The sequence below is a fragment of the Tinamus guttatus genome, unplaced genomic scaffold, assembly GCF_059628265.1.
Source record: "Tinamus guttatus ecotype Peru unplaced genomic scaffold, ASM5962826v1 Tinamus_guttatus_pri_ptg000710l, whole genome shotgun sequence".
Lineage (NCBI taxonomy): Eukaryota > Metazoa > Chordata > Aves > Tinamiformes > Tinamidae > Tinamus > Tinamus guttatus.
In genome coordinates, this window is record NW_028289244.1 from 1202288 (window position 1) to 1212859 (window position 10572).

General features: G+C 49.2%; 1 protein-coding gene across 1 annotated transcript in view; it reads left to right on the forward strand.

Annotated features, from left to right (window-relative positions):
• Positions 1-5919: 5919 nt before the first annotated feature.
• The window catches only part of FNIP1 (folliculin interacting protein 1), a 178498-nt gene continuing 173845 nt past the window's right edge, over positions 5920-10572 (forward strand). Inside the window, exon 1 of the mRNA XM_088536919.1 lies at positions 5920-5933. The gene's annotated coding sequence lies outside the window, so the exon portion shown is untranslated. The remainder of the gene's footprint in view (positions 5934-10572) is intronic.

Below are 10572 nucleotides of genomic sequence, written 5' to 3' on the forward strand. Positions count from 1 at the left end.
GCACAAGCAGGATTCCGCAGCCTGGGAAGGTTCATGAAGGCTGTTTTCATGGTATTTTAGTATGTTTCTTGAGTTACCTTTTTTTTTTTCATTTTCCTTTGAGTTTCTAAATAGCTCTAGAGAAAGTAAAAGACCCAAGGGACGTTTTATTCTAACAGCAGATGTTGTTATTTAGCCTCCTTATTATTTTTTTCCACCTGCTGGTTGTACACACACATTTTCCCAATATGTTTTTTTCTGCATTTAATTGTGAACATTTAAGCCTTCATTAGCCCTAATGCCTCAGCTCAGTACTTGCTAAATAGAGCTGAAGTAAAGACTGTAAACAACGTATAACAAAGAGCAGGCTAAGAAAAATGAACAGTTGCATCCCCATGATTATATGGGGAGTTAGGAAAATTGCGATGAAATATGGAGGATGTGCTCTCCCCTGCCAGCAGCAGGAGTTCACTGCCTTATTTAATGCCTCTTGGTGAATGCCCGTGCTCGGGCGGTCGCTGTTTACTTAGGCTGAGCGTACAGTGCATGCAGTTTTCTGCTGCCCTGGAAGGAATAAAGATCCACTGTTGGAGGCAGCCAAATATTCTTAAAATCCCGTGACGTGCCAGCAGGGATTTCTGGAGCTCCCAAGTTGGTGGTTGCACCGCTGCATTTTGCAGGGCAGATGTGATGGCTCCGAGGAGGGACCAGACCCAGTTTCAGCACTGAAATCCCGGGAATGCAGGAAAGCTCCTTGGCAGTCGCAGCTCCTGTTGCGGAGGGATGGTGCTGGGCTGGTTTGGGCTCGGGGCTTGCACGGAGCTAGCGAGGCTTTTGCGTGAACATGTTTTTGATCAGCCGGGTTTCCTTGTGAGGCAGCTGCCGAACGCGTTGTGCGCAAAGGAGGGACGTGACAAGACAGCGCAGGCTGGCGCTGCACGAGCAGGAGCAGAGAGAAGGGGCAGCCCTGCAGGAGCGGCCCGAAACCGCACGGCTGCTGCCTGCCCTGGTCCGCTATAACAGGAGAGAGGCCCTTCCCAGCCTGTGGAGTTCCCAATGGGGAAACGTGTCCCTGATCCACGTGGAAAACCCACCCGGACAAAAAGCCTTAAGCCACATGCAGCACAGACTGCAAATTATCCTGGCTCTGGGGAGAGGTTTCTTTCTGGTCTGGCTTCAGCCTCATTCAATATGTTCTTTTTTAAGATCTGGGTTTTCTTTTCGTCCACTAATCAGTAGCCTAAATAAAATGCAGCTTGCGCTTCTTTTTTTATTTTACTATTTTATTTTTTTTGTTTGTTTCCTCATGGTCTTCTAATGTGTTTTACCCACATTCCTTAACCACATCTCTCCCTGAGCCTAAAAGGACTAGGGTGACCAGCCGGCCATGCCTATTTCTGGATTTGATTTATGCCGGAGTCTGCAGCAGGGATGACTCACGGGGCTGTTTCACGCTGGCTGCGCAGCCGCTCATGAAACCCGTGTTGCAACGCGGGGCGAGCAGGGAGGGAGGCCCGCGCCGCCCGCGCTCCCTCCAGCTCCTTGGACTGTCCCTGTGCCGGGACGTGGCCCAGGGCAAAGGTGCCGTCAGGTCCCACGCGGGCCGCGGCGGGAGGCGGCTGGCCACGGCGCTTCGAGACCCGCATTTCTCTGAGTTGTTAATGGTGAAAATTACTGTTTTGCAGCAAATACAGAGCTCGGCTGGACCGTGCTCACCCAGGCAGCTGCGGAGCTTTGCGGTGTCTTCCCCTGAGCTCGGATGCCGGGTGCTGCTTTCCTGGGAGCTCAGGCGGTGGGAATGCAGTGATTCATCACGCCGGCTAGCCAAGTTCACACAGACGCTTACTCACTTGCTAAGGAGGGGGCCAAAGGTTGATTTTTTTTTTTTAAGGTAAGATTTGGAGAATGTTTCACCCCGGGCAGTGCCTGCGGGGCATCTGAGCCTCCTGCAGCCGCTCCGTGCTTCCGTGGAGCCATCTGCCCCTCCGTGCTTGTTTGCAGGCGCGATATCCAGAACAGCTTTTGTGAAAGCTGCCTCGCTCCCTGCAAGCCCCAGCAGAGCTTTGTGAGGGCTGCGATTCACATCCCTAAATCCCTTAGTTCTTCCGGGCATCCCCAGCTTGCTTCAAAAATATATTTAAAATACAGCAGTGTCATTTTAAATGACATAGCAGAGGGAGACAATACACGTGTCCTTCCCTCTCCTGCAGTCAGACGCTTCCCATTCGGTAAGGCTGCATTTAGGCTGTTTGAAATAAGCCAGCCAGGCAATTGCTGGTTATTGCTGTGATTCCAGAGGTTTAAATGACCTTGTAAACGTGCAGCAGGGCACGGTGCAGGGCTGCCGGCGGCCTCCGTGCCATAATTACATTAAGCGGGCCGCGAGCCGGCGGATTCCTCCGCGCTCGTTTTCCGCTGCTCCCAGCGAGTCCGCCTGCTTCCCCAGGCCTGGCATGGGGACAGCCCACGTTGCTGCTCCGCATCACGGACCTTTTCCATCTGAGCACTGTTTACCTTGGGTTAATTCTCTTCTAGTTTATCTGCAGCAGAATTTAACAAAATCCATCTTTTGGGGTTTTTTTTGGCTGCGCGTTGGTGTCCTCAAGGGGTGCAAAGCTGAGCAGCACCAAAGGCCGTCTGCAGCCTCCCCGTGTGCTCAGCTCTGCGCTGGTGTCTGAGAAGCTCGGGAGGATGACATGAGTTGGCTCTGGGCTTCAATTCCTGCTCTTTCAGGATGCGGGATGGTATTTTTTCATTCATAAAAAACAAAGGAAAAGCAATGGGTACCAGCTAAATTTAGGCTTTATTCTTGTGCGAGGGCTGTTTACACGCGTGCTGTTCAAGCCACGGTTTCGGTGAGAAACCTGAGCTCCCCTGCAGGCAGAGAGGGCTGCTACCCTCACGTGTCCCTGCCTCCTCGGGTTCGATCCACCGTGCTGCCTTATGGAAATCCTACTCTGTGCTCTGTGCGTTCTCTTAGAGAGTCTTAATATTTCCCCTGCTAGGATCTCAAGCAAAAGCCTTGTAATACGATGGGCAAGGAAGGCATCCAGAAGTACTTGTGAGTGTATCTGGCAGGTAGGCTCTCTGCAAAGTGGTTTTCACTCCACTTTCAGGGGCATTAATGCCTTGAAACCCTGGCAGGTTGTTGATGCCCCTGCTTTAAAACCAGATCTCTGTGTCCTGCTCCCATATGTGCCTGTTTCCCTTAACCACTTTCCTCCCTGCTTCAGACCCTCACCTTACACCAAGCCAGAGACAAAAACTCCTGCAGATATAAAAGTACAAACATTTTGAATACTAATTACGGGTGTAACACTAACTTTTGGTTTCCCCAGACATGTCAATCCATCAAATGAGAATTAACTGTAACATGCAGTAAAGCACATGACTCTCGAAACGTACTGCACATATGGAATGGTAATAAAATAAGTCTGGCAGCTCCCACATCCTCAGGGGAGGTCTGGCAGCTCGCACAACTGCAGAGCATTGCAAGTCCCCTGCCATTTACCTCAAACAACAGCAGCTTCCTACGGGAGAGCGTTAGGCAGATGATAACCAACTAATTTTAACTTTGTGTTCTGTGGAATTCATTAGAATATGTAAAAGAAGAAATGCAAAGCATATATATCCAAAGCAAAGCTGGTACTTAATATGGATAATCATTCATTTAGTACTTAGAAACACGAAGTAGGCAAGGCTACACCAATATTGCATCATATGGTCCAGACACACAGGACTGCACGACTGCTTATTCCCATGAGCAAGTACTGCAGATTCACGTCCCAATGCCTTTTAAATCCCTAAACCCACTTTTATTTCTTTCCAGTAAAATAGAGAATACCTATTTTTTTAATAAATAATGCAAAAGCAAAATTAAACATAAAAATAGGTAAAAATGAGCATAGAGCTGCTGAAGAGTTCTGTCTCTGCATTGTCCTTTACGGCTATGTTGCTGTTACTGCCTCTAAAGCAAACTGTATCTTGAGGGCAGCCACAGACTTGCAGATTGCTTGTTCCAAGATGCAGCCCTTTCTGAACAGGGCTGAACGTTATCCAAGCAGACAGTGATGTGTACGGTACATATATGTGCAATGTATGGAATTGTGTCTGGAAGTTTGGTGACACAGACAGACGCTTTGCTTAGAGCTCACGATACCAGAAACCTCAAATAAATTATACCCTTGGACATCTATTTTCCCATTTTTCCACTTTCTCTATGAATTCTTTCTGTCACGATGAGTCATTTCCACAAATCTTGCCCTTTTTTTTTTCCAGTGCAATATATTGCCCATACAGTTTGTGAGATGTCTGCTTGGGGGAACTGATTTTGTGACAGCGGATCCAATCTGCAGCATAAGGGATGAGGCGTCATTTTGGGGCCAAGATTGCCACGATTCGTAATGAAGTTGCCCACCATTAACCTGCATCTTTAGGGAAAGAAAACAAAATAGAGAGTTATCCTTATCCTAACCCACCCTTGTGGAGGGGGGTTTATCCATCGCTTAGGGATATTTTGGTGCAGGAACCTGTCCTTCCACCTGCCTTCCAGGCCCCGTTTTCCGCCTCCTCACGGAGCTCCCTGCGGCTCTGTGCCTCGGAGCGGGAGGCTCACATGGATCCAACGATCCTCGTGGAGAACCCAGCGACTTGTGCGCGAACGGGGCAGATCCGCAGCGCTGAACTCCCCTCCTCATTAATCTCTTAATGTCTCAGCTCGCGTCTCGTCAGGGAGCCCCGGCCCCAGGGCGGGCGCCTCGGCCGGGCGGAGGCCGCCGCGCTGCGCAGCTACTCGCGGCACTACGGGCGCGCGGCGGGCGGAGCTTCCGACGTGGCGGCGGCTCAAGAGGAGCGGGGCCGGGGGCGGGACGGAGGCAGCGGCGCGGCTGGAAGGGCCGGGGCGGTTCTGGAAGGGCGCGGAGCGGGGCCGGCGGTGAGCGGCGGCGGGAGCGGGTCTCGTCTCCGGGGCGGCGGCGTCGCGCGGGGGTCTCTCTCCTCAGGGGCGTCGCGCGGGGTCTCCCCGCACGGGCGGGTGGCGGGAGCGGCGCGCGCGGGTCTCGCCTCAGGGGCGGGCGCAGGTGCCGCCGGCGCGGGGGTCGTTGTCGCAGCCCCGGGGCGGGCAGCGCCCGGTGCCCTCGGGGGTGTTTCTCGTCGCGGCTCGCTTTTCCCCTCCCGTTTTGTGTCTGCGGTGGTTGGTGTCGGCGGCGTGTTCCCCGAGGGCGCCCGGCGGAGCGGCTGGGCTCCCCCTCGGGGGGAAAGGAACCTCCCGAGGGAGCCGCCCGTTCCCCCCGGGCGGCCGGAGGGGCCATAGGTGGGTCCCAGGGCGGCTCGGAGCCGCGCTGTCCCCGCTGGGCGCAGCCCGGCGTGAGCAGGAGAAAGTCAGAGCGGCCCCTGGGTGGCTCCGGGGCTTCCCCTGTCTGGCAGCCCGAGGCAGGAGGAAATTCGAGTTCCTTGGGAAAAGCCAGTCGCTAATAAAAGTGCAGTTTTACTTCTGATCCTCCCCAGAGAAAATGCCCTGTAGTAAAGGTCCACTTCTAAAAAGTGGAAGAGCTGGTTCCTTATTTCCGTGCCTTTGAGTCTAGATGTGACGGGTGTTATGGCAGGGCTTAGCGAAGTTGCAGTGCGTGCGGCGCTTAACATGCTGCGCGTGTTCGGCTGCCGGAGCTTTCGGAGAAAGCAAATGTTGCCTTAATCCTCACGCAAAGCTGTTCAGGACCTGCTTGTTGCGGTCCCAGCGCTGCTGGGCGAGGAGGGGAGGGAACCGAGGAGCAGCGTGGCCGCTCTGCGGTGACTTGCCGGAGCCTCAGTCACAGCCCCTGCCTTGTCTGTGCCGGAAAGTTCCCGAATCGCTTCGGCATTCCTGGTCCTGGAATAAGCCTGTGTCCCTGGAGAGAGTCAGAACCACAGACTTTATTTTAAATAACTCCTAGTTTCACTTGAATGTTTCGGTGTAGGTAAACCTTCCCTCACCCTAACCCAGCATCTTGTTTTAACCCCGCCACACCTTTTCCCCTTTTCCTCCCAAGAAATATTGAAACGTTTTTGCCTCTCTTTCCCCGCTGTGTAACACAGCAATGCGTGATGGAGCTCCTGCCCCTTGGGCGGTCTGTGGGGGTAAGGCAGGACCCGAGTGTGAATGCGTGGCACCATGCGGAGACTCGAGCTCTTTTCATAAAGGCTTGTGCAAATGCAGCCCAAGTGGGGCAGTGTGCGACCTAAAAACATCCCTGAGGAGGTCACCGTAGCTCAACTGGGGGACGAGAGTGTGCTGTACTAATGCAAAACATGCCTTGGAGGCCATGAGACGGGAAAAACTTTGCTTTAAACAGCGGAGAAGGTCCTTATTGTGGAGGAAAGACTGTGAGCTGCTTGGCTCTGTGGTATTTAGTATTCGTAGCCAGTAATTGTGCATGTATTCAAGGCAAGCTCTTCCCAGAAGGTATTTTGTCTAAAACTTCTTGCTGCTTTTTCACAGGTGCTTTGTAAGGGCAAAGCAGAGCTGAAAGGACACCCCAGCCATCTTCAGCAGGTTAATTCTGTGGCCTTCTGATACGAAGCACCTAGGAGAACTCCTCAGGTAAGCTGTGAGGAAATAGCAACCATAACTGCTACCCCCATAGGCTGGAGTTTAACTAGACAGATGTAAACTGGTGTTGCTCTGACAGAAACAGATGAGAATTCTACTTTTTGCTTCTATACTTTTATTATTTTTAAGCTCTTCATTGCGGTACGTACAAGCCCAAAGTGTGATGGTTTATTTCAAAGGCAGGAACAGCAGAGGGAGCAGGATTTACCCTTTAATGTAAGGAGTTTTTCATTCTAGGTTTAAGTCAGGAATTCAGCCTGTTTATTATTTCCATGCTGTTATATTGGCAAGCTTCCAAAGTAGCAAGCAAGCTATAAACATGTAGATGGATATTTTCCCTATGACTAGCTCTTTTTTTTTTCTTTTGTATATAGCTTTCTATATACTTGAGAATGTAAGGCATGCTTGGAGACACATTCTAGGGTGATCTTAGAATAGATTCAGCCTCCAAACCTTTGAGATGGTATCTGAAATTTAACTCAATCACTGATGGCAGTGGAAGGTTGTTCTTTGACAGTAAACCTGTTTTTATGTAAAACTTGTTTTTCGAGACTGTTTTTAATGCTACATGAGCATATGGAAGCTTATCTGAAGCTCTTGATATGCTTAAAATTCTAGGCTCTGTGCAGTAAAACTTGGCCAAAATTTCAATATTGAAGAACAATCTCCAGTAAGAAATGACCAAATACGCAATCTTTCTGGCCTGTTTTCCCTAATAGGGTGGAATTTACACTAGATTGATTCATACGGGATGAGTTTACCGATGCTGCAGGGTAAGATGCAGGGAGATTTATTGTGCCTTAGACTCGCCTGAATTTTCTGTCACAGTGCCAAAGTTAGGGTGTGTGTTTTCTTTGGCTATGCTTTTAGAAAAACTGTTGAGAACTAATCCAGATGCTTATAGTTTCTGAGGCTGTATGGCTAAGGAGAACGAGATCCATTTTGCATCAGAGGGACCAAGTAGAGATTTTACTGCAAATTCTGCTTCCTTGTTAATACGTGCATACAGACAGCTTGTCTTTTGATCTACCTTGAAAATTACAAACATGTTTTATTAGTTATTAGGCAATTATAATTCTTTTCAGACACACATCAAGTGCTTTGGCAAGAAGGATAGTGATGTAGGTATATGTTGCTCTAAGCTATAAATATGAAGCGTCCTGAAGGAAGGAGTAGAAAAACAGCATAAGGGCGAACTCGACTGGGGCACCTAATGCTGAGAGGAAGCAATTCCTTGGAGGACCCCGGAAAGGGGATGAAGTCAGTCATGCAGTCAGGTCAGTGCTCCTTGCCGCTCTGCAAGGAGCGGGGCTGTGGGTAAAAGCGCTGGTGTTTGAGCCAAGTCTGTAAAGAGTTTCTCCATACCGGAGTCCAGCCTCAAACTGCTATTTGTATAAGGCTCTTCAGAGCTTGGCATGTGAACCCCAGCTCCCGGTGCCCTGAGAGCCAGTCTCTGCACAGCGGTAACTTTGAAACAGGGATCTGTTTGTTGGATTATTCTGTAATGCTTTAAATAGCTGTTTCAACTGTGGTTTTCTAGGTGGATTTTTGAGCATTGGTAATCACAGAAGGAGAGCCAAACTGTATCCCTTATTTGTGTCATCAGCTTGAAAGTAGTTAAGCAGTGCTGATTCACTGTGTAGTTCAAATAATGTTCATCAGATTTTTGGCAATATTTTGTCAGCAAGGTATTTTCTTTCACAAACTTTGTAGCAAAACGTGGTTATGGGGCTGCCACTGCCTGTTCAGGTTCCCTTTGTAGTGTTGTTCCCTTACAACAGTGCTTTCATTACAAGGGGATTTGTATTACCTATCTGAAACTTGCCAGGAGCCTCTTGTGGGGTGAAGAAGGGATCTGTGTTCTTCAGTGCCTCTAGCTTTGGCTTGTTGTGGAATCCAGCCAAATGTCTCCAGCGCTCCCAAGGGATGGGGGAGAAGTACCACAGGTGGATTTGCGCTCTCGCTCTGGTGGTCTACAGAAGAATGAGGCTGCCCATTCCCTTGGTCAGAAGGGGCAGGATGAGCAACAGAGAAGTCTCCTCTGACCTGTAGAAGCGTTTTGCTTTTGGGGAAACATTTTCCTGCTTTTGGCCCTCATAGAATCTCGCTTGAATCTTGTGAATGGATTTTAACTGTGACATGGGGGGAAGCCAATAGACCTCTTAGATATGTAAGTAACTTTATTTCTAGGTCAGATCCATGCTTTAATCTTACAGAACAAGAGTTGTGGAAGGCTTCCTAAATAAAGAATTCAGTCTTGTACTTTTGAAGAAAATTCCATGCTTGTCCCCTTTGAGTCCCGTTCCTCCTGCCAGTGCTCTGGGCAGGCTGACGGCCGTCTTCCCAGTGGGAGCAGTGATCCATGGAGGTGTCTCACTCCTGAACTGCAGTGTTTATACAAAATGTGTTTGCTCAGTGTCTTAGCTGGGGGCATCCAGGGGAAGGAAGGGTGCAAACCAATCTGTCTGCTGGGTGTGCAGCAAAGCTGAGCACAGGTTCCTCTCTGTGAGGAGAGTAGCACGGGTAAGGCAGAGGGAAAAGTGCTGCTGAGAAACGTGCTGGGCTGATCCCTGCTGCATGGACACCCTGACCATAGTTGGACAGGCCAGGGAGTGTAACTGGTGTCCTGGGGCATCTTCTAGCTGTAGCGTAGAGCAGTGGATGCACTGGCCTCTCCTGGTTCTTTCATGGAGATGGGTGTGTGGGTGTTTTTAATAAGCCTGAGGCTGAAACTGAGCCTCAGGGACTCAGTTTCCTCCAGCTCTCTTGCAGAGGAAGGCAGTTATCCTAACCTGAGTGAAAGGAAATCCTAATTTTATGTGTTCAGTGTGAAGTGTTCACCTTGTCAGGATTCTGTTAAATACTGCCCACCCTCCTGGCTTCTTTTCCTGTGTAGATTAATTTTTTGTGGGGCTTAAGCATTTCTATACCAGTAAGTTATTTTATTCTCTGAATAAAATGTGTTGGGTTTATAATCATTTGTTTTAATCTCAGACATTGAGGCAGGAGGTGCTAATGTCCCTTCTGCCTCTTCTGCTTGTTTTTAGCAGATGGTTTATCTGTATCGGGTTGGGCATGCACACGTGTGCTCACACATACTTATGCTGTCCAGAAATGTGGTTACAACATTGTGCTCACTCTCTTGTAATTCATTTTTCATGCTGTTTTTCTCCAAGTAACAGCTGTGAAAAGAATGTGTATAAACAATCTGAAAACCCTGCAGCCAGGTGTCCTGCTTCTTCAAGAAAGAGCCGATTTCCCTGTTTACTGAGAATTCTGTTTATTGACTCAAGTAAATCTGAGTAGGATGGCAAAGCTGTTAAAGATCTGCTGTAAAGACAAGCTGCTAGCTGTAGTAAATGTTCTGCTTGGCAGATATCCTGAGCCGTGAGAGAATATGGTGGGGAGGTGCTAGGAGAATGTAGCATCGTGGTGTTTGAACTGGAAAGTTCCCTTGTAGTTACTCTGCCAAGCTCTGCATAGTGCATCCAAAATACTGTTTCACGAAACAAGAACAGACTATGCAGATGGACAGTGCTGGCGTAATATCCTCAAGTCTGCGCACTCCTTGAACTCTCCTGCCTCGCCGTGCCTTCTGCTATATCACTTACTGTGGCTTTCGGTGCTGGCAGACCTCTGCGTGGTACTGCTCATTCAGCCTGACTCAGTTCTCAGGTTACCCTTGTACAGCTTTGAACTAACTTAAATGAGCAGTTTGGGAATACATGGTTGGAAGGGGAGAAGTAGAAGGGGGAAGGGAAGGCATCGTGATGCTACGGGATGTTTTCTTGCTTATTTGTGCTTGTATACTGTTGCAGGAGGTTTCTGATCTCTAACCAAGACTTTTAAAGCAAGCAAAATGAATAGTTGAAAGTTTACTTCACAATGCAATGTAGTGGGAAAAATAGAGCTATTTGTTGCTCTTATTATTAATGGTCTTATTGACAATGTGTTTGCTATTTATTTTCATGGCATCTAGGAACTGTGACCCTCTACTGAGCTCTGAT